Source organism: Mus musculus, chromosome 16, assembly GCF_000001635.26.
Source record: "Mus musculus strain C57BL/6J chromosome 16, GRCm38.p6 C57BL/6J".
In the NCBI taxonomy this organism is placed as follows: Eukaryota; Metazoa; Chordata; class Mammalia; order Rodentia; family Muridae; genus Mus; species Mus musculus.
In genome coordinates this window covers 43172224-43195410 of record NC_000082.6, presented here as the reverse complement: position 1 = coordinate 43195410, position 23187 = coordinate 43172224, and the positions used below count along the sequence as shown (strand labels likewise).

Here is a 23187-nt window from a genome sequence, read left to right as displayed (position 1 = left end):
TTTATGATAGTCTGAGTTCTAAAGAATATTGTGATCTTATGGTGTTGAGAACTGGTTTTGATGTCTGACTCAATGGAAAGAGTATCTGCTCAGCAATTTTGCAAGACACTTCGAAAACCAGCATCCACGATGCTACTTGCTTCACTTCAAACACAGTCTACCATAAAGCCACCAGGAGAGATGGGCAAGGCCAATTTCTCTCCATCCGGGTGGTTTTACCTTTGAAGCCAATTCTAGTATATGAAAAATAATGCAGACTTTACATAGAAAACACCTGAAGATTATGCCACAGACAAAATGGATATATATGAATAAGTACTTCTCTTTTGAGTCAGGAAAGTAAGTATAAGCAAGGAAAGAAAAGAACAGGAGGCTGGCACCTTGTCTGCTATGAATAGAAGCAGAGTCTATAGCAAATGATTTTCTTCATTATCCCTTTCCTAAGTGCCAGAAACTTTACCAGATACCTCTTTACTGTAAGTAATCTCAGATTTCTCACTTTTTAAAATGTTTTTAATCATACTGAGAACATAGCTTTTTATGTGTATTTACCCATTACACTGATAAATATTGGGGATTAAAAAGTGAATGGCCTTACTTTTTGAAACCTTACTGTCTAGAGGCTTGAACTGTTGTAATTATAACAAAATTAGCAACCATTACTTATGTTTCAGTCTGGATCGGCAACAAAACCAAGATGCCAAGGTGCCCTCGGTTCCATTTCTCTCAAAAGCAAAACAAAACAAATAAAAAAGAACTTAAGAGTCATCAGACAAAGGATGCAGACATGTTAACCCCTAGGTCTGACTTCAGACACTAATCAAAGACTGTAGCGAAGGAAGTGAAGTGAAATGGAGGAATGGTCTGGCCCTCTGGGAGGACCTGCATGGCAGAAACCAGGACACCGTAAGGACACCACATTCGGCACTTCCACAGAAGACTGATGCTTAAGACTGACAGAAAATACCACACTGCCAAACTTAGGAGGCCCAAGAAACCTGACTTTATTACAAAAATGTTTATTTTGATCCAATACATGTAAAGCCTCTTTCCTCATACTATTTCTCACCCTGAATGCAGCACTAAAATGCTTTTCTTTCTCTCTCCCACCAACTATAAGCTTGTGTTTCCTACCCTGGGCATCTGAATCTTTTATTGGCTCCAGTTCTATTCACTGCCTGTTATTCAGACACTGAAATCCCAAATGTTAATTGTTCTTCCAAGTACATTGACAAAACAGCAGCTAAATAAGGGTAGAGCAGACTGTGGTAGACTCTGACATGCATTTATGGAACAATGGGACTCTGAGAGACAGCCTTGTAGCTCACGGGAAGACATAAGATGTGCTATTTTGACTGTTTCATAGCAGAATGGGGAACACACGCACACAAGGGAATTATGCATTTTTACTTAGGTTTGCCCCAAATCTTCAGGCTATAGAATCCTGTGATGTCATCAGGAACTTTCCATTTCCATTGACACAAAGGCTAAAAATTCCGAGTGACATCACCAAAGAAACTGAAATTTACTTTGATTCAAAAGAATTCATTTACCTCTTAAGAGTCTGGTTTAAGAATGCACACATCTTTCCACACAGGATTTATGCCACCGTGCTGATGCACAGTGGGCGACACCCTCCCTAATGAAATTCAAACCTGCCAAAAGAAAGGTTTCATAATTTCGAGGGAATAAAAGCCACCCTGAAATATTGAGCTCAATAACTTTTTTTAAAAAGGAAATCATTTAAGGATATATTTCTTTGGGGACATTCAGATGTTCCCTCTCGACTGGTTACTATGATAGCAGTGGTTTTGTCTCTTTGTGGATTGGTCACAGAAAACCCAGAGGAAGGTAAAGGACGCTCCCACTTACAGGAACACAGTGCAGCCCAATCTTTTGTTTTTAAGGTGCAGTGATTTCAGTCTCAAAATGTAACTTCAGGCAGTCTGAAAAGAAACAGGTTAAAATCTCTTTCAGTTATAATTGGTATTTCAGATTTAATTAAAAATTAAACTTTCATAATGTTTCCCCATCCAAAGCAATGCATTATCAGTCAAGCGGAGCTTTTTTATCCCTGTTAAGGGGGAAAAAGAAAGAAAGAGAGAGCGAGCAAGAGAGAGGGAAAAAAAAAACCTTTTCCCTGGGATTCTTAATGAAAATAAAAGGATCTAGAGATGAAACAAAGGTAATTCTGAAAAAAAAAAAAAACAAATCTCCCTCCATGTAAAGGGCTGCATTGTGGTATCGGTAGACATTTCCTACAGTGAATTTATTTACAATACAAGCAATTTAGAGGAAAAAGAAACATCCCAAAGAAGAACTTCACAACCCAAAGAGTAGGGAAACCATTACAATCATAGGTCAATATGGGGATATCGATGGATTGAATATACAGGTTAAAGGAAAATTATGACTGAGAGAAATTAGAAAAACACTAATAGGTGGTTTCAGATGATTTACTTATGGGGCAAGGCTGCAAATTAGAGGTAAACCAATTGAGTTAGCAACACAAACTGCAAAATGCCTACCGCACTGCATTAGGGGCTGCCTGTGCCCCACTGCACATCATACTGTACTTTGTGTACCATCCTGTCACCAATGTAACATGGGAAGGTCATAAGGGTTGAAAATTATGACTGAGACATCCTGGTTTAAATGTCTGCTTAAAAAAAAAACCTTTAATCTTCAAATTAAGAGTCCAAACATTCAGTTCTCAATTGTATCCCACAACTTTGGGCTTAAAACATCCTACTGTTTCTTTTTCAATCTTTTCTTCCAACATCATCCTCTACAAGTACTAGCAATAAAAGAGTCACATATATACTACATTAAGTCATTCCTATTTTTAGCTTCAAATAACTAACACATAAGTATTTAGAAAAAGGTATTTTAAAATGTTAAATGGAGCTATCATAATTATCTTCCTTATTTTACTATACTGCAGTATTTTAAATATATATTTTTGCCCTGATTGTTGTAGGTTTATGTCTGACCCTCACATAATGCAAAGTAATATTTTAATATTTCCACATAAGAGATCATAATCATAAATCACCCCTGAAATTGCACCTATTATTAGAAAATGCATCTGGTTCTCACTTGCAGATCCTGTTTTTCTTTGAAATATATGGAAGAATAATTTGAGCAATGTGTCTATTTGATGTACATACATTTTAAATGCAAACTTGCTCATAATTCATACTAAAACCACCCATGAATGGGATTAGATTTTAGAAAAAAAATACTGACTGACTTACTAAACTTTCCCTCTGCTTCCCAAATGCCTGAATTAGACTAAAAATGCACCAGTGTAAAGACAGAAATTATGGAGGCGTCACCAGGGACAACTGAATGAGAGGAGGGGAGAGCACAGAGATCCTTATAAGGCAACCAAACATTCATGAAAGACACTGACAAAAATAACTGTGCTCAAAAATTATATGGAATAACAATAACCCCTGATAAATGATTCAGAAACACAAAAAATGTCCATTTCTAGATAAATCTGAATCCCACCTGGTATTGTTCTCACCAACAAAATGTGGCCAGTGAAACAGACTCATTGTGTGGCTTGGAGCAGGAAAGGTGAGTGGAATCAGATCAAATAGACACACTTAGCCGATTTAACTGAGAAGCAGCAGTTCAGTTCTGTCAGATTCCCTTTTCCTCAACCCAGCAGATGTGGAGTAAAGGAAACCATTCAAATTCATAAAGTCCACTGTGAAGAGACGCATGAAGTCACACACTCCCTCCCTCCCTCCCTGGCCTCTCTGACTGGCTGTCTTCTCCATTTCTGTCTCTTTCTCTCTCCCTCTCTCTGGTGAGGGTAATGAAGCTCAAAAATAACATCTTGTATCCTGTTGAGGGAAACTTGGTCACAACTATCCTTCCAGATGACAAACTCATTCTTAAATGTCTCTTTCTCCATGCAAAGAAAGCAGAGCAGTGAGCAAGCAGACACAGCCCCACTTACACTCCCAATACCACCACTTTTAATTCCTGGGCTGCATTCATCACAAGGAGGACTGAAGTTTATTTACATTATGCCTAACCTCAAATAGGACCACAAATAAGCCTAATAACAGGACTGTTCTGTGGTACTCAGGCAAACGGCTGGGCAAAACAGATGGATCTTGCTTTGCGCCAGGACTCGAAAAATACAGTCGCCAACTCACTGTTGGCGACTACGTATCTTGGCCCAAAGATGGACCTGGAAGTGGGACCAGTTGTCTTTGATATGAATACTGCTCCTCTTCATTGCCACATGAACAAACTATTAGCTCTGTCAGTTAGCAGTAGGGCGCAATATTAGGTAGAAATTGCTTGAAGGCAGATCATTAAGCAAAGGGCAAAACTCTGAGGACACACTGAGATGGAGGAGCAGAAAAATCAGAAGAGGGTATTAGAGCTGCCCTCCTCTGCTTTTCATCTTCCAGCTTTCATGTTCACAACTGTGCATGGAATCTACCTTAAAGATAGATCTAAATCCACCTTAAAAACAGATCTACGAAGCATGTGTTGTGAATAAGAATTTCTCCTGACACATCAGTTTCTAAACTCTTTTAAAAAATGAATCTTAGGCAATAGTGACATGAACACTGTTGGCAAATGTTCTAAGAAGAGTAAAACTATGAGGATTTAGAGAGTAGAGTCAGTAGCCAATGATACAGTGGGGTCAGTGTAAATCAGGAAGTCCTGGAGAAGGATTCTTTCTGCACACAGCCTTCAGTGAAACAGCGCAGTACTTTGCACTACATGCTCTACAGACTCTAAGAAGCAGCAAATGAGGCATCTGACCACTCTACAAGTCACAAGGCCACACACAAAGCCCTTACTCAAACAGCAAAACCACAGAGTGGTGAAACCCCTTGGGTCCCAGCACTGAACAGGAACAAAGGTGTCTTCTAACCACAGTCTACCTCATTTCCAAATCCTCACATAGATAGGCATTGAGATATCCATCCACTTATGAGTAGGCCCCAGAGCTTCAAGGGAAAAACAAGCAGAACCCCAGCTAGGAGGTTTGTTAACCCAAGCACTTGTCCTAATGTCCTCCCGAGTATTTGGCCCTGATTTTAATCTTTGCTTGGGTTATTTTTGCATGTTCAGTAGATCTTTTACGGCTTATTAACTTTGACACTGTACATACTTGACTCTTGAAAGACACATGATGTGAGTGACTGTGGTCAGCATAGAATGTTAATAGAGAAATTTGCTTTTCAGTTGAATTTTCCTTTTGAAAAAATCGTTATGGAAAATTTTGAACACATGGAGAGTAAAATGTACAGTGAGGGGGTTGCATGCACGTACTGCCCGCGCACACATTTTCCACCTCGTCTCTGCCAGTGTTTCTTCTACCAGATCATTTACAAGGCAATGCCAGATAGCATATCACTCACCCATTGAGGATTTACTATGATCCCTAAAAGGTAACTTTTTGTAAACATAACTGACTTTTTTCACACCTGAAATAAAACGATTCTTTAATGTTAGTAAATGGTCTATTGATGTCAAGTAATATCAGCTCTTCCATGATTATCTTTCTTATATTCCAAGAATCCCATTCCGAATGTCCAACTGCATGGCTTTTCCATGTGTCCATAGTTTCTCTGGTCTTTGTCTTTTTTTGCTTGTTTTTCATTATTTTCAGTTATTGAACTAATACTTGCTAGTACTTTTTCATGAATAAACTGGAATTATGACTTACCAAATTGCATACAAAAAGATTTATTATTATAATATTAGGCAGTGCATGCTGTCAACATGACACATAACTGAGGATGGTAACCTTGGTTACTGGGTTAAGAGATAACCGCCATTTTATACTTTTAATAAACACTTTTATCTTAGCACTATATAATAGCATAACTTATAGAACATATGTCTGACTTTCATCTCCTGTTCCTGGGAAAGAAAACACTGACACAATCAACTTAGAAAGACAGGGTTCATTTAGCTTACAATCCCAAATTACAGTCCATTATCATAGGGAAGACGAAGGAGCAGGAACCTGAAGTAGCTAGTCATAGTTCATCCACAGACAGGAACCACGAATCAATACATGCATGCTAACACTACAGGCACTCTAGACTGCATTAACCCTGGGGCCCAACCCAAGAATAGTACAGTCCAAATTCACAGTAAACCCCAGGGACACAAATTTAGAAAATCCCTCATAGGAATAACCTCAGGCCAACTTAATCTAGGGAATTTCTCATTGAGACTCATTTCCAAGGTGATTCTACATTGTGTCAAAAAGACAATCAAAACTACCCATAACATATTATCCTTACTATCAATAATTTTTAGTACATTCATAGTTATTCAACAATAAACACAATACAGTTTAAGAAATTGTCACAGTTCAGATTGCCTCCATATATTTTAGCTGCTGAATGGAGTTTATATAGTGCATCACATTTTTATGTCAATTTGTCAGCTGAAACATATATATTCTATACAAATTATATATATATATATATATATATATATATATATATATATATATCTTTGGAATGCACTGAGAGGTGGAATTATTCGGCTCTCAGATTTCATTTATTTTCATTGTTAAGAAATTTACTACATACTTGAAATAAAATATTCAATGTTGCACTCACACTAGCTGGGTTGGATGGTTCTATTTTCTGTATCTTAAAGGATATTGTAAATGCCTTAAAAAGCAGAACTATAACTAACACAGGAGTATGAATTGGTATCTTCTGGTTTAAATTTACTTTTCCCTACGTTTAATCATGTTGGGCATCTTTTCCTGTTTTTATGGCACTTTCTATTTCTTCTTCAGGGAAATATATATTCAAAATATTGACAGTTTAAAATGGATTTTTTTATCATACCATGGAATATTTCCAAATATATTATGAGATAATTTATGATTTATAAATAACCATAACAATTATGTTAAAAGGATGACTTGTCAATCTATTAAAAATCTTGTGTCTGTTTTTTTATCTGTGTTTTATCATCTGATTTCTATGATGAAACTCACAAATTCTTAATTTTGTTGAAGTTCAAGTTATCAATTTATTCTTTTTCTGTAGGCACATTTTTATTGAAAATTTCATGCATTTCAAACTCATTTTCCATTTTCTTACTTCCAATTTTTTTCCTCTTCCTTCCAACTTCATGTTTCTCACTGATCCCCTGTGTGTATGTGTGTGTGTGTGTGCTTGTGTGTATGCTCACATGTGTGTCTGTTTTAAAAGCAAAGGGTCTGATTAGTGTTGCTGTGTACACAAAAGTGTAGAACCTTTTACTGGACACAGGTAGCTTTCAAGTGGCAGCATATATGAAAAAGAGTTCATTAATTACCAAACAGATACTCAGACAGGGATGGGACTTTTTAACTGGTATTTTGGCTGGCTTCATAATATACAGGTGTTGTGCATGAAGTCATAGCCTCTGTGAGCTCATGCAGGCAATTGTCCTACCAAGTTCAATAAGTAATACTTCATTGCAATGTCCACTATCTAGCGCTTACACTCCTTCTGCCCTCTATTCAATAATCCATGAATCCAGGGAGGAAAAGATATAGTACTGATTGTCATAGACTGAGTAGCTATTGTTCTCTCTATTAATCATCACCTAATGGAAAAAAGAAATTTCTTCAATGAATGTTGAGAGATATACTAATTTATGGGTATAAAGATGGCAATTTAGGGGACAATTTAATACAATGTTCATTTTGAAAAATAATAGTATTAGGTCTTCCCTATTCCTACGACCTAGACAGTCAGAAAGCTTTGGCCTAGTTAACAATATCAGTAACGGATTCTATTTTGCACATTGAGTATTAAATCCATCTATGCCACTATCACACCAGTGGGTATAGCTTGCCAGTCCAGTCATTACTAGGCTGTTATTCATTTTAAAATCAAGGTTTTAATGGCATATCTAGGGACTCTTTCTGATACAAACTCATAGAGATTTTCTTCTCTAACAACTTCAAGTTTCATAATTCTAGCTCTTGAATTTAGGTCTATGAGCTAATGTTCATGGATGGTGTGAGGTAAATATCTACAATATATAAGAAGTCACATGGTCTTTGCACCTTACCTGGCAATGCCAAATTGCTTTGGTACCTCTGTGAAAACTATCTGACCAAAAATCAAGCTTAATTTTCTGGCCTCTCAACTTCATTCCATTGATCTATAAAGGATTATCAGGGTCTCTCCCTCGGTAGATTTTGAACAATAAGTTTGAAGATAAGATATTGTATGTAATCTAATTTTGGTTCCTTTTTAATCAGTAATTTAAGTTTCACATTATTTTCAGTGTTAGAATTAACTTATCAGCTTCTGAAAAAATATTATTTTTGATGCTACTGCAAATGGAATTTTTGTAATTTCATTGTTGCTGGTATGCAAAAAGAAAACTGATTTCTACAATGAACTTATATATAGTTAATTTGCCAAACTCCTAATTAGTTCATAAGTGTGTTTATGTAATATACATAAATTAAGTAATATACTTAATATTGTATATGTCATATTATATTATCTACAAATAAAAATCATTTTTAAGTTTCATTTTTCTACTGTCTTCTCTTCTTTAGGGCTTCTTTTCTTTTCCTTCCTTTCCCCCTTTCTCCCTTCCTTCCATGTCTCATCATTCTGAACTCAAGTTTATCATATCAGCACATGCAACAAGTTAGATATGACAGCCTTGCTGCTTTTCCACCTTAGCAGTGAGATTCTATCAATATATTTATATTTAGAGTTTTCATAGCTGTCTCCTGGAGGGTCAGAAGTCCCCTGTTCCTAGATCATTGAGACTGCTGAAACAAACAGATGCTCTCATATGTCCATTAAGATGGTCAATTCATAGTCTCTGAATATGGTACTGTACATTGATTGATTATTGGATTCTAAGTCATTCTGGGAAGAATCCTACTGGATCAGGGTGTGCAAATGCTTTCCTATATTACTATATTTGAATAGTGTGTCGAAGATTTTGCTGTCTATTTTCAGTACAGGAATTGATTTTGTTTTTTTCTCTTTGTTTTTAAAATTTTGTCTATTTATTTCAAGGTTTAATTCTCATTTTTTAAAAGTGATCTATTTCCTCCCACTATATTCACAAAAACTATGTAAAAGACTGCAATTTTTCTTTAGTTTTTTTTTTTTTGGTAGAATTTATCAAGGAAACCATCAGTATTTAGAGTGAGTCTGTCCCACCTCCCTCTTCTCTTCTTTCCCCCTCCTTCTCTCTTTTCTCACTTGCCTTATCAACTTTACTTATCTAATGTTTATAGGCCTAAGTTCTATATTTCTCTTTCTAGGTAGCCTTCTTAACCTGAACATTTCCAGGCTGTTCCGTTTAACTGAATTGCCAACTGAAACTGGAATGTCTCAGACCATAGTTTTATCTTAGAATACTTTTGACTTCTATGGGTTTTCTTGTAACCACTGTCTACCCCTCCTTCATTTCTGATCTTGGTAAATTATTATCTTCAGCTCTTTGGTGAGTCTAGCTAAAGTTCTGCCAGTTTCACTGATTTTATTATTTTGTTCTTGAAATTCTTTTTCCTCGTTCCCTTCCTTTTTTCTTTCTCTGTTTCTTTCTTTCTCTTCCCTCCTCCCTTCCCTGCCCCCTTTCTGCTTTGCCATTGGGAAAGATGTTATTGAGACCTGACCAGACGTACAAGGTACTTCTAGCACATTTAAGCACCTTCTTCATTGACAATCTGGTCTTTCTTGGGTGGTCCCATGAATGCTGTCTTCTCTTATGTGGTCTGGAAATGACCATCAATAATCCTGAGATGGCGTCAAATAAGTTCATGTGTTTCCTCCAGAGCTCATCATTTGGTTTATACCAGCAGGGTTTTGCAGAAACCTTTGCCTCTTGGTTCCTACCACACAGCCATTCAGCAGCACAAAGTCACTGGTCATTTCAACATAACTGACAATGCCCCCGAGTAAGTTGAGGCTCTAGTAAGATAGATCATATTTGAACATGCAGAAACATTGTTCTTGATCAGCTTGCCACCCTTGATAAGCTACCCCTGATAAATCTTATAGATTTTTAAGATGATAGTCCTTTTGGCTGGCTCAAGCTACAGAGAAGGTCACACAGGGAGGGTGCCAGGCTCTAATACAAGAAAACTTGGATAACCCTAGGTGGGTTTTACAGAGTAGCTTCTTTTCAGGCCAGCAATTAGAGTCCTCTTTGTAGCATTTCCTTTGGTCACCCTGATGATATCATCTCATCTTTCTCTTACAGTCTCCCTAGGGCCCAGTGTAGTTTCTCAGCCTCTGTGACATACTCAGCTGGCATCTCCATTAAGCTGACCTTCTTCTGGAGCAGAGGGAGCACACATATCTGTTGGTGGCAACTAATGTGGATGCCTTGGCAGTGATTCTTTGTGTTATTGAAGTCCTCCTACAGTGGTCTCTTGCCTATGCTGTCTTGCCATTTCTTGCAGTATTGGTGAAGGCCTTCTCTTTACATTTCTGTGTTTTTGTAGAAATACCTTTTATACTTGTCACTGATGTGTGAGGGAAAGACAGTCTTGAAGGTGCAGAGGGCCTACAAAGGATTTCCACCTGTCTCACAATGCCCACAGCCAGCATTGGTGGTGTCTCAGCAATGGTTACACCTTACACAACTTCTTTTTGATCACCTTGGATCCTGCCTGTCCACTTCACTGATGATGTGGGTCATGCCAGCTTTGCAGACTAGCAACGATGTGAGGTGGAAAGGCTTGGAAGGGTCATCCCTGGGGAAGGTCTTCACTTTCCCACCGTGAAGACTACTATGCTTTTGAGGTAAGAAGCCAAGGACTCATGCCTGGGAGCAGAGAATTATTGCTGAGACACCACAGCATCAAACACTACCAACAGAGACCTTTTCTTTTCTAGTCTATGAATTTCTTATTGCTATTAATTTCTTTCTTTTGGATTTGGGCTTATTATACAGTTATACTATATATTTACCTATTCTTGCTACTTATCCTACTGTAACTGTAATGAAGTAAATAGCAACTTATAAAAATATAAAATTATTTTCTTTTACATTTTGAAAGTGCCATTAAATGATCCAGTGGGCCAACTTATTGGAGGCCCCAGAATGGACAGCATATCACAGATAGAGACTATGTTACAGCAAATCATTCAACACATAGGTCAGGAAACATAATGAAAACTAAGAACCAGTAACATCCACAGGCCCTTACAAGACAACAACTTCATACACATAAAGTCCTCCTACTAGGTTCTGTCACATCATCAAGATCTTCCTTAGGGACTCTATCTTTAACAAGTGACTCATATACAAACAGTGGTACTACATAATTACTGGGGCTGACTGTCTGATTTATTTTGGTACATTTTAGTCACAGTTTATTCTCAATTCCTTTTAGCTTAAAATTTTTTATTATTAATAAACTATCTGAAAAATATGATTTTTTAATATTTAAAGATAGTTTTGCTAGATATAAAATTCTTAATTAATTATTATTTTCATTTTTATTTTTAAAAATTTCTTTGACTTCTGACTTTGTTTCTCTAAGAACTCGGGTATTAATGAATGACTCTCCTGTAAACTTTCAACCACCTTTTCTATTTGTGTTTGCAAGATTGTTTTTACTTTCCTTTAACTTCTAAAACTATTGTTCAGAACTATTGTAAGCCTTTTTTAAGTAAGGATAGATAACAGAGTGTTCTAGTTAACTGACAAATATAGTGGACTGGAGGTTAGGTGTATCTTATACTTTATAAATTACAAAATGATAATAGTTGTGTTCAATTTATATTTGAGAGGAAAGAGTCTTTTAACTGGACAAAAGCAGGGATATGTGGATTGCTGTCTATATGCAGGTGGGGGTAGATACAAGATAAGGCTAGAGCCTGTGTTTGGGCAGTGGATAAAGAAAGTGGGTTGAGAGTTTTAAAGATGGGAGAGATGGGAAGACACAAGAAGAAAGGAAGATGTAGGAAGAGAAAGATGAACCAGATTTCATGTGGCCTTAAATAGTTACAAGTAGTTATGAACATCTTATAAGGGATGGATAATTACAGGACTTAGGTCCTGTAATTATATATAATATATAAACTGTCCACCTAGGTCTTACCTAGGTGGACAGTTTATATCAATGGGCTCCGAGTTCATTGTGTGGGCGTTTTGAGGGTTGAAAATCAACTGATATAAATCTGACTGATAAATTATAAGCCTCTACAGTTTTGATTTTACTGGGTTATGGGAATTTGTGACAGCTAACCACGGGGGTCAGATGACTGGGAATGTGAGCAGGATCCACCTCAAGAGAACTGCGAGATGGGCAGCCAACAATGGGGACCATGGAGACCCTGGAAGCGATAAAATCCCTTTACTAGAAATTAGCTAGAGCTAGTGTGGGTGCATGATTTTTTCAATATTTCACACAACAGTTACTTGTATTGATCTTAAGTCATTTTGTCAGGTTTAAGATAAAATATTAAAGTAGTTTTGATTTGCATATCCATGATGGCTAAAGATGTTGAACATTTTTTAAAGTATGTTTTCAGCTGTTTGAGATTCCTCTGTTGAAAAGGTTCTGTGATTTCCTATCTCAGCCAACCACTGGAATGAGCACAGCATCCCCAATGGAGAAGTTAGAGAAAGGACCCAAGGATCTGACGGGGTTAGCAGCTCCATTGGACGAACAACAAAATGATCCAACTAGTAACCCCAGAGCTCCCAGGGACTAAACCACCAACCAAGGACTACACATGGAGGAACCCATGGCTCCAGCCGCGTATGTAGCAGAGGATGGCCTTGTGGGACACAGCTTGATGCCCCAGTGTAGGGGACTGCCAGGACAAGGAAGCAAGCAGCAAGCAGGAGTGGGTGGGCTGGTGAGCGGGGGGGGGGGGGGGGGGGGGGGGGGGGGAGGGGGAGGAGGAGATGGAAGAGGGCGTTTTCTCAGGGGAAACAAGAAAAATGGATAACATTGGAAATGTAAATAAAGAAAATATATAATAAAAAATGAAAAAAGCAGTGATAAAAATGACTCCTAGTGATATTCTGCTATAGTCATAGATCACTTCATTATTTAGCTATCACAAGAGATGCTTTCTACTGCAACAGATGGGAATAAATACAGAGACCCACAGCCACAGTCAGATAATATGCAGAGAGAGGAGGAAAAAGGTAGAGGGAGAGGGAAGATACCTTAGAACGCACTTCTAAATGGGATGTCTCCATCAAATCCCTCCCCTCCGAGCTCAGGGAAGCCTTCAGAAGAGCAGACAGAAAGATTGTAAAAGCCAAAAGGGCTAGAAGATACCAAGAGTACAAGCCATAACAACATACAAGAAGACTAGGTACAAAAGTTTCTCATTGAACATGCATCTTTTCCTGCAAACTACATGCTCTTACCATGCCTTTTGGTTGTCCACCAGAAGTTGAGCAACTCTATTGCTGAAGATATACCTTTGTTTCAAGATATAGAGAAATCAAGCTGGAACTGATCTGGAAGCTTCTTCTGTTCTGGCTAGCTTTCATAGTGATAAAAGGTGCAGTTTAGGCTGCCCTGGGACAAAACTCATCAATGTTCTAGCCAGCTGTGAATCCTGCAAACGACAATGCAAATAAAATTTGCCCAGCAAAATTGTCCACTGGCAAAAAAAGTGACTATTATTGTGATATCTCATCACTGTATGGATTGGACTTGTGGTCTATCCATAAAAAGGCACTCATGCTGAGTACTGTCCACCCAGTCAAAGGCCTGGAATAGAGATGATTTAGGTCCAGATGGATACTTACTAGAGCTGTTTAAAGAGTCACGATGTCAAAAAGCTTTGTTGATATTCACATTTCTTCGCATGGACAAAGGCTACTTCAAGACTCACTAGAGAAACTTCTCTTTGCAATGAACTGTAGAGTATGCTGACTCATATACTAAAAAAGTGATGACTGAGTGTCAAGCTCTAAAAACAGGACACTTAAACTATCAGCTTTAGCACTCAGGAAGCAATGCACAAGGAATGAAGGAATATATGAGTAGGAAGTTATGGGCAGAAAGAATGCAAGAGCAGGAAGATAGAAAATGGACAGGAAATGTTACTTTCCAAACAAGGCAGACTCACTGCAATCAGGATCTCAGAGCAGTTCTAGTTGCCTGCCTTGGGTATGGGCCTGTCATTAGTCTGTCATAGATTGGGAGATTCACTGGGCCACAACTGACCCTAGTGAATTATTAACTCATGCTAGGTAGAGCCAGTAATTGACTTCACTTGTATAGTCAGGGTAAACTCAGAAGGCTCTGATGAAGAGTTCAAAACCCATGGTTACACGATGGGCCTCATTAAATGTAGTGGTCCATAAGACAAAGTCAAGACTTCATGAATGTGAGAAATGGACAGGCAAGGGTACAGGTTGACAGTGGTGAGAGAGAGAACAGAGTGGGGTGCAGGTAACTAGACTGTATCATATGCATATTTAGAGCTGCCAAAGAAGACAGTTAATAAATATCAATAATAATCATGAAAAATCGATGGAAAATACAGAAATATATAAGAAAATTACAGGCATCAATAATTTGTTCGTACAATAATAATCACCACTACTGTAATTTAAGATACTATTCCAATGAGATACATTTTTGTGAGTATGTGTTTGTGTATGTGTGCACATGTGTACAGAGATAATATCCTGTTTATTCTTCAATCGCTCTACATTTTATTTTTGAGAGAAGGTTTCAAACTGAATTTCAAGCCTGCTGATTGGCCTGGCCTGAAAATATAGGAGTCTTCCTCATTCTGATTATCAAGCAGGCATGCACCACCAAATCCACCTTCTTATATGGGTGATCTCAGGATTAGGTCAGCACATTAGCCACTAAAACATCTTCTAGCCTCCAATGAGATAAACTTTAATACCAGCTTCATTTTGCTAAATTTGATTTACTGTACATCACTAAATTGCTTCTTCATCTCACTATTTATATGTAGTGTAGTAATGAGCAATTTTTACACTAATTGTTTCTAAAGTTAACATATCAATTAAGTAGCACTATCTATATTCCATAGGCTTGATATTATCAACTTTTAAGTAACATATTATCACTTGTTATTTCATAGATTTTGTTTGATCTAATCATGACACACATGATATATAGGTGTTTGTGTGTGTATGTATATACATATGCATATATATATATATATATATATATATATATATATAAAATATATGTACAGGCAGAGAGAGGGGGGCATTACACAGATTGTAAATTTTCTCCTAATTTATGGAGGTTAGCAATTGCTTTTCAAGAGAAACAAAATGGCATATTTGAAACTAAAACGTTAGAGAAAAAAGTGCATTAGAGTAAAGACAAATTGTTCTAGGAAGCATCCTTACGTTTGTATTTTCATTCCTGCTATATTTACTATAGTACTACAACAGTAATATGCAAAATTAAATGTGGGATATGCTTATAAAGTTTAAGTGCTATAAAAGCCCAAACATGTATTTCTCAGGAGCCTAATCCAATTCTGTTTGAGGAGACATCTTCTTTCTATGAACTCTGTTATGCAGAATGACATCATATCCCATGGCTCAGATTATCTACAATTCATAAAATACTTTTAAAAACTGTTATGAAGTAGGTTCTGTTAAATATTCATACAACGCCTTCTTCACTTGGTTCAGTACAGAAACACACTACATATCAATCTGTGCTCCATCAAGACAGTTGCTTCAATATACTAAGTTGGGTAAATAGAGGAAGTGTGCTGTGCATAATTTATTTACATTTTAACAAGACCTCAAACAAAGGATACCACACAGGAGGCTCACAGTAAGGCCGAGAAAGGCCTCCAGATCTGGAAGCTATATAGATTTTTTAATAAATAGATTTATATAGAATAACAGTTCCATAGGGACAACTATCATGGTTGGTGACGAATATCATTTGATGACAGCGTATAAAGTTGAGAAGGGATAAAATATTACAAAATATGATAACATTTTAAGAATATGAAACTGGTCCTACATATTAAAATGGTAAGCTATAAAGAATAATAGCAAAAACAAAACAAACAACAAAAAAGTATAATTTAAGTCCAAAAGATGAAAACATTGACCTTAATATACCAGCATTTTCTGCTGGCATCACTTTTAGTAGATGTATCAGCACACGGATTCCTCCTACTTTGCAAGTCAGTTCTTTGGTGAGTGATTCTACAGTACTGGACAAGCTCTTTAATGAAAGAAAAGGTTTACAATGCAAGGCTGTTGGCATATACTAATCTTATCCCTATGTAGCATCAACTTTTATTCTGAAAACAACTTCATACAGTTAAATTGGATCTTTATGAAAGTTTTTTAACAAAAATAAGAATACAAGGTTATAAAATATAAGAGATATGCTGCACATTGTGGCGCACGCCTTTAATCCCAGCACTTGGGAGGCAGAGGCAGGCGAATTTCTGAGTTCAAGGCCAGCCAGGGCTATACAGAAAAACCCTGTGTCAAACAACCAGAGAGAGAGAGAGAGAGAGAGAGAGAGAGAGAGAGAGAGAGAGAGAGAGAGAGAGAGAGAGAGAGAGAGATTATATAAATTAGAAATACACATTCTGTTGAAATCAGGTATTATAATTTTGTTAGGAATTATCACCAGTAATACTATGTGGATGTATGTATGTATGTATGTATGTATGTATGTATGTATATATGTATATGTATATGTGAATATATATATCCAGTGTAGTTCCAAAGGAGGTAAAATATCAGAAACAAAATGTAAAAGTGTAAGCAACAGGTCATTACATAATTATAAAAGATAACAATTATATGAAAAAAAGCTCATTTCAGAGGAAGGTAAATATGCAACCAGTAAATTGCATGTTTAATACTTTTTCTAAGGAATACCTATTTCACTGCAATCTGTTTTATATTTCCTTATTCATATCTACCAAGCAGAAAACAAGTTCTTTGAAAGTATGTGTCTTATTATTTATTAATTATTTTCTTTATTATAATTCATAATAACTAGCTTAATGTATAAAAATTAACAGTAAATATTTATAAGTTTATGTATTTAAATTATAAAGGATCTAGTCAAAAGAACATATCTTAAAATATAAAATATTTATATATACTGTCTAAAAGAGTAATATCAAAAAGAATTTTAAAACTATGATGAATTGTATCACAAGGTAGGAAAATCATGATACATTTTATTAAGTGATTTGAGGCAATAAAATTAGTACCAAAACCACAATTGTGTGAATATTTACTGAAATCTCACCTGGTGATTCAAAGAAACTCTTAAGATCAACAATATTCCAATCACAGTATCACACATGTGTCATTTCAGTCATTTTACCAGAGACAGTGGTTAACTATGTTTAACATCCAGTTTCCCAATTTGATAGGATCTATATAGTCCATGCTATTGAGCCTTGAAATTTAGTGGGGTATTACCAAATTTTATGAATGTTTTTAGTTAGAATTCAATCACTATTCTTGATGTAAAAATCCAAAAGTTTGACTGTAGTCATTTTATATTTAAACAATCTTTAACATTCACATAGTGATATGAAATATTAAATATAAAAATCCTTTGATATTTTCTTAATAAATTTTAAATTTAAATTGTTTACTGATAATGTAAGCATTATTTAGCAACAAGAAATCAATGACTTTAAGTTATTTAATTGTCATTTTCCAAATTATTATATAACCTTTTAAAGAGAAAGGCCAATGTCTTTAAATTCCAATGTATAATGAATTTTTTTCTGATCCAAAGTAAAGACTGAACAAATGTGCAATAAATTAATTTAAATTAAAAATACATTACATGAAAATTCAAAGTCTTTCAAATTAGAGTTTCATAACGTTTTTCAATATGTCACATTTAACTTGAAAACAATTCTAATATTCAAAGAAAATAAAATTCTAATTTACTTTACCAATATCAAAGTATATTTATCCAAACCTTAACTTTGAAAAAATGATAGTATTTCCATACATATAATCAAAAAGTATGCTTCCTATCAAAATGATCACTTAAATGATCTAGAAATTTTAATTAATAAAATGAAACATTAAACAATTAGAAGAGAAAAGACTAAACCATTATTGTTGGCTGATAATGTAATTGCCTTGAAAATTCAAAATAACTTCAAAGAAACTATTAACCGCTAAGGAAACAGAACTAATTGCAAACATTAAGTAGAAGAGACACAGAATTTCTACTAAAATTTTGGAAAATAGAATTGAACCAATCCCAAATCCAAACATGACCATGATCCACTTATACCCAGGAACTCTGGGATACAAACACCATGTTAAGATTGACTTGTGACTATAACAATTCATAACGGAAAATAGTATATAGTTCTGAATATTAAAGCTGAATATTACAAAGACACTAATACTAATTTATAGTTTTAATAAAATTTTATTGGAACATTTCATGAACTCAGTAAAGGGAAGGCATTGTGAATAATTTGTAGGTGACAATACCAAAAACACCTCTGAATGAAGAAGAGCTGTTTGCGGAGTGCATGCCTGCTAGCACTTGGCAGACAGTGGGATCAGGGTTGGAAGGCCATCATCCTTAATGACATGGCAAAGTCAATTACAGCCTGAATTATATGAGACCCTATCATTAAAAAAAAAAAAAAAAAAAAAAAAAAAAAGAGGGATGAAGGGATATGAGAGGAAAGGAAAGATGAAAATAAGAGATTAAAATGGAGGTTTCAACCTAATAAATGTATAAACTGTGAAAGTGTGAGAGACACAACATGGAAATACTGTAGGAACCAACAAGGACTGACAAGAAAAATCTTCCAATGCTCCTAACACTTATATGCAATGATGCTCTAGCGTGAGCGTGAGTGAATGAGGACGGAGATTAACTACTCCAGCACAATTAAATAAGATCCTGATTTCATACCTTAATCTAAACTAGACTATTGAAATATTCGAAAACAATGTTGACTAGTTATGCAATATCAAGCTATTGGGCAATAACAGCAAAAGAGAATATAACAATAGGATTACTCAGACAAGTACTTTTTTTCTCACAGCAACAACAGCAAAGACAATAATATGACATTTGAAAACTAGGACAAACATTTTTGTACAATTAATGACTTAACATTTAAAGACAATCTGACAAACCAGCATGATGACAGGAGTAAAGGACACAAGCAAACAGTTTATTAAAAGGAGGAAACAATGTCACATCAATATATGTGAGGCACACTAGTTCTATGTTAATGCAATGGATTGAACCAAAACAAAAGAAACCTTGGTTTTGCTTGCCAAATTGACAAATAATGATAATATTCAAAGCAAGGAGAAAATTACCTAGGAAAATCCATCTACATACAATTTGGCAAATGTTATTCAAAGAACCTTGAATGCACACTCTCTAACTCAGAAATTTACCTCCTCAGAAAGATGGATCCTCAGAGTAGAAGAAATGATGTTCAAGATCACTTTAGTGTTAAATAAGGAGGAGTGGCTTAAAAATTTTTAGTACGCAAGATACAATAATTTGAATGTATTAATAGTACACATTTTATAACTATCCCATAATTATTGATGCTGAGAAAGCACAACATATACCATATGATCCAAAACTCCTTTAAAACATACAAACACATATATTTTAGAGTTGTGCATAGAGTTAGAAGGAGGTAGGGGAAATATTAGAAACAATCCTAATTGATGATGACAATGGATTTAAAATTTAGTTGCATAATTTGTCTGTTTCCAAATTCTCTTTGATATGCATATTTTACCTTTATAACTGATAAAAGCAGTTTGATGAAAAATTGACTTATATGGTTTCAGAATCCACTCAAGACACAATAGCAAATATTTTTAGAAATTTTCTGTCCTGTATGTCTATAACTACTGTTATGTCATCTATAAATTTCTTTCCATAGTATATTTGTATAAGATGTTTCTATTGACTATATATTCTTAATTTTTCTTTTTCTAAAGAACAGAATACTCTGACCCAATCAAAAGCCAAAGAATATAAAATCACTCTCTAGTGTCACATATTATAATATAATATGTAGACTTTGTAGTACTGTGATGTCCCTTCCTTTGTCTACTTATAGGATTCATTGGCATTGTTAACAATTATATTGGTACCAAGTTTGAGTATATACAATCCAAAATTACTCACTTGGCCAATTTAGCCAATGCCAAGAGCTCTCTCCACCCGACATGACCAACACAGAGAATAGTATACTTGCTTAGTATACTTCTGTTGCCTAGAACACGAATGTGTTTAGTTTTTCTCAAAGTAAAAATAGCTAATACGGGAAATTTTTGTCATTGTTTAAAAATAGCTGCCAAAGTCAAGACATGCACTAACCTTCTAAGTTTGTTGGCTCCATATTGTGTTTGAAGGCACACCCCCTCCAAATGTGTGCACTCACCATCTGCTACTGATCCACAGAATAATGCACTCAAGTCTGGTGTTGCTTGGCATAGGCAAAGACAGTCAATGTCCAATCTCATCCAGACATGTGCACCATATCAGGAACCTTATGACACAATCCTTAACATCAAAACAGCACTTTCAGGCCCCACTGCACATCAATCAAATAGGTATGGCAGTCAAGCTGATAGACAGAATCTAAGCCAATCCTAGATACCTACTGTGTCTAGATCTCTCCAGTGTGCCTGCAGCTCACCTTCCATTAAGATGATAGCTTTGGCTTAGGCTTTCATGCCAAAAGAAGTCCATGGAGTCACTCTGGCAAGAAGAAGGGTCTACATCAATGTCAACAACAACTTTCTTGCTGTCGACCCTACCATCTGTCCCCCTGCTCCCCACCTACTTTACTTTATGTGGACCTTGATGAATGGGATTTACTTAGTCCAAGATTCTAGTTTAGCCAACCTCTGCAGATGGGGTCAACATGACTGCCCTCTGGGCCAAACTCCCCAAATGACATAACGGATGGCTTTCCTGCGGAACATCTTTTTGAAAATTTGATATCAGGAAAAAATTCATCCCAAACAAGTTTTCAAAATTTGAGTTTATGACAAATGCAGTCTGTTCAATTCCTAGAAAAATGATTTTTTAATTCTTAGAAAATTTGAATGATAATGATAAATTTTACTTCTATAATATGTGTAAGTGAAATACAACTGATGGATGAAAGTAAAACTTGGGTAGTTTTTCAATTATTTCAATGTAGACTTAAGAAAAAGATGATAAAAATTATCAAAACCGTAACAGCAACACAAAAGTGAAAAAATAGCATTCTGAATAAGATGCAAAAATTGTAGAAGATATTGTATATGCTAAGTGGAATGTAACCATTTACATATCTGTTATCCAGAAGTTATATAACATTAACATAATTCTTGTAGAACAGTAATATTTAATATATGGTAAGCAAGAAGAATAGGTCCTGATAAATCACACTTTTATATTAGAAAATATATGAAATGGAATAAATTAATATTTGCTTAAACGTAGTAAATAAAAATTACAATTAGGCTAATTATAGAACAGTTTCAATTAGTTAATTAAAAATAACCTCACCATGGTCAATTTAATATGTCAAAATTATATGTTTTTTTTCTTTCAAGGAAAACTAAATGTCTTTCTACAAAGGTCTTCAGGCTCACCCCAAACAAACACAGAACAAATAAACTATAACATCTGAAACTTTACACAATTTATGTAAGAAATAATTAAAAGGTAAAAACTTACCATAAACAAGAAAATATATATGACAATATATTCAATACTATAAGGCAATATGCAGAACTACCAAAAGTATCTACTATAGTACTTTACACATACTATACATTTACTTAATGTCCATGGAACTGAACAAAATCCGAATGAAAAGATTGTTACCATGAGAGTTCACTAGATATAAATCGGATTCTTTCAAAATTATGGGAGAATGGTTCCATTAGATTAATTTAATTGGTTTATCAGTTGCCTTTGAGTTTACAAATCAATATGAGTTCTGACTACATCTTAAGAAAACAATTTAGAGAAATCATAGGGTAATAAAAAGATATTTTTAATTTGAAATATCTTTAGATTTTCTAGCATTCTTCAGTCAACTAAAATAATGCCATAGAAATTCTACATAAAATCTGAACTTAAAATGTCCTGGCCTAATCATCTGGCTAATCTCTTAGAGTTTTCCTGAAATATGCTTCTATCCCTTTTTCTATGGGAATTCTCCCACTGATTAACACAGAGAATGAGAATTTGGCCTGTGCTCTATAGGCACCATTGAAATGTGGCCACCTGAGGCATGTAGGGAGGGCATCCAGCTGGCACACCACATGTTGCCCTGGAGTAGTGTACAATGAGAGAGAGATTTTGGCTAAGAATACCTGGGCAATCTCTACAAAGGTCCTGATTATGAAAAGAACTTCGGCATCATCATTGTCTCATGAGTGTAATATGAGCCAAAGAAACTTCTCTTTCTATGTTTATATATTACCAAGAAAAGAAAAAAAGAAGCTCTTATAGGAACAATCAAAGAACTCCATAAAAGAGAAAAATCTGGCTGACTGATAATAGAGCTTGAATATTAACCATGTCAGTGGATAAAATTTTCTAAGAACTATGCATAATTTAAAATTTTTAATATGAAAGGAAAGTACAAATCCCCTTAAATAAAGGATATAAACACATACAACAAAAAATTATGTCACCTATATAGCTGTTGTACTTATTATAGAATAATTATATAATTCATTATTTATATACTACTCATTTAAGAAGTCTGTTGCTTTTATTTTATTTTACACAATTTATGAGAAAGAAAATCCATGCATTTGAACTGTAATTACAATGAAATAATTTTCTCAATTTTGAGTCGTTTTCAAAACACCATACGTGATTAAAACACATAATGCACTAGTATTTTTGCCAATTTTTGTTTTTAAACTAAAGCTGTTTTTGAATTACACAAGCAAAGCACAAAATCAGAATTTCAAAACTAGCAAACATATTTAAGGGTAAATTTTAAAATAAACCCACTTGATTCTTTGTTGGATTAACTTGGAGAGCCTGGAGCCTTTTGTGAGATTCCACTGGAGCATGTAGGGTAGCTAGGAAACGATCCTCTGGCGGAGGAAGAGCCACATGCACTGTCTTCACTAAGTTTTGTTTAGAGTTTTCACACTCCTACAGAGTGGCTCTGGTGATATTTACAATACAAGTTTACTTCTGAAGGAATT

At 35.3% G+C, this 23187-nt stretch overlaps 1 protein-coding gene and 1 pseudogene across 40 annotated transcripts in view; both read right to left on the bottom strand.

Moving 5' to 3' along the window:
* Zbtb20 (zinc finger and BTB domain containing 20) overlaps window positions 1-23187 on the bottom strand; it is a 758704-nt gene that overhangs the window by 438982 nt on the left and 296535 nt on the right. For 27 of the 40 annotated variants that reach the window (XM_030249219.1, XM_030249208.1, XM_011245985.3 and 24 more), the window contains one exon: window positions 1873-1946. The exons of the other annotated variants lie outside the window; for them this stretch is intronic. The gene's annotated coding sequence lies outside the window, so the exon portion shown is untranslated. The remainder of the gene's footprint in view (window positions 1-1872; window positions 1947-23187) is intronic. 40 annotated transcript variants of the gene reach the window in all.
* Gm15712 (predicted gene 15712) lies at window positions 9683-10832 on the bottom strand (annotated as a pseudogene).